Source organism: Populus euphratica, unplaced genomic scaffold, assembly GCF_000495115.2.
Source record: "Populus euphratica unplaced genomic scaffold, PopEup_1.0 scaffold565.1, whole genome shotgun sequence".
Lineage (NCBI taxonomy): Eukaryota > Viridiplantae > Streptophyta > Magnoliopsida > Malpighiales > Salicaceae > Populus > Populus euphratica.
The window spans coordinates 67,172-68,274 of NW_011500437.1; positions in this window are offsets into that span (position 1 = coordinate 67,172).

The window sequence follows — 1,103 nt, forward strand, 5'->3', positions numbered from 1 at the left end:
ACTTTTGAGTACTAATCACACCCCCCAACCATCTTATTACCAGTCCCTAGTAATCAAAGTGTTAAAATATAAAAACAATTTACAAATTCCACAAAGTAAGGCATTCATCATTCAACTTCTATTAATCTATCCAGATAAACAAACTCTCATTAAATTTATATATCTACTCAATAACTATTAAACAAGATATTAATAAACCTTTCTTTTATGCTTAATATGTCAACACATAGTTATATGACTTTACTTGGAAGAAAATAAAATTTTTGTTCTAATGTTTAAGGTTAACTTTCTTAGGTTGAGATTGTTATCTTTTTCTTCTTTTTTTTTCTTTTTCTTTTTTTATTAATATACATATAACTTAAAAACACAATCTAGGTCAAGATCATGCTCTTGCTTTCTCTCTATGTATTTTTGTAATGCTTAAGTTTTGCTTTCATTAATATCTTGTTTATGCCTTTCAATTCCTTTCATTTACTTGATTAACTTTTTTTTTTATTTATGTTCTTATCTTGTTTATTTATGTTTCTCTTTTTCAGTATGTTTAGTTAAGTTTATGATGTCAAAGTGAAAAGGTTACACTAATACTGTAAGAATAAGTATAGTGTAAACTCAACATGGATCTTAATGTTTGATATTAACATGTTTTGTATTTGTTACTTGTTCATTTTTAATATTTTGCTTGTTAAATGGTTAATCTAGATTTATGTTGTATAACACTTAGTACAATAAATACATGGCACTTTCATAGCCCAACTATATGGTATAACCTACATCTGTGCTATGAAAAGAACTTGATTTGTTATTAACATAAGTTATAATCATTAATGCTTGACAATATTTACAAGTATTAATATTATTTGAATAAGATAACTAATGTAATCATGTTAACAATTTATAATCTGATTGGAACCTCCTTTGTGTATAGTCTCTATTTGAGCAATAAGAGATTATACTATACTTGTTTAAAATACCATTAGTGGATCCTCTATCCTTGGCATTTAGTGTTATCATTGTTTAATCTTTACATTGATCTTTCATATCAAAGTTCTCATCAACTTCTTCGTCTTCTTCCTTTATTACTACTACTACTACTACTACTACTA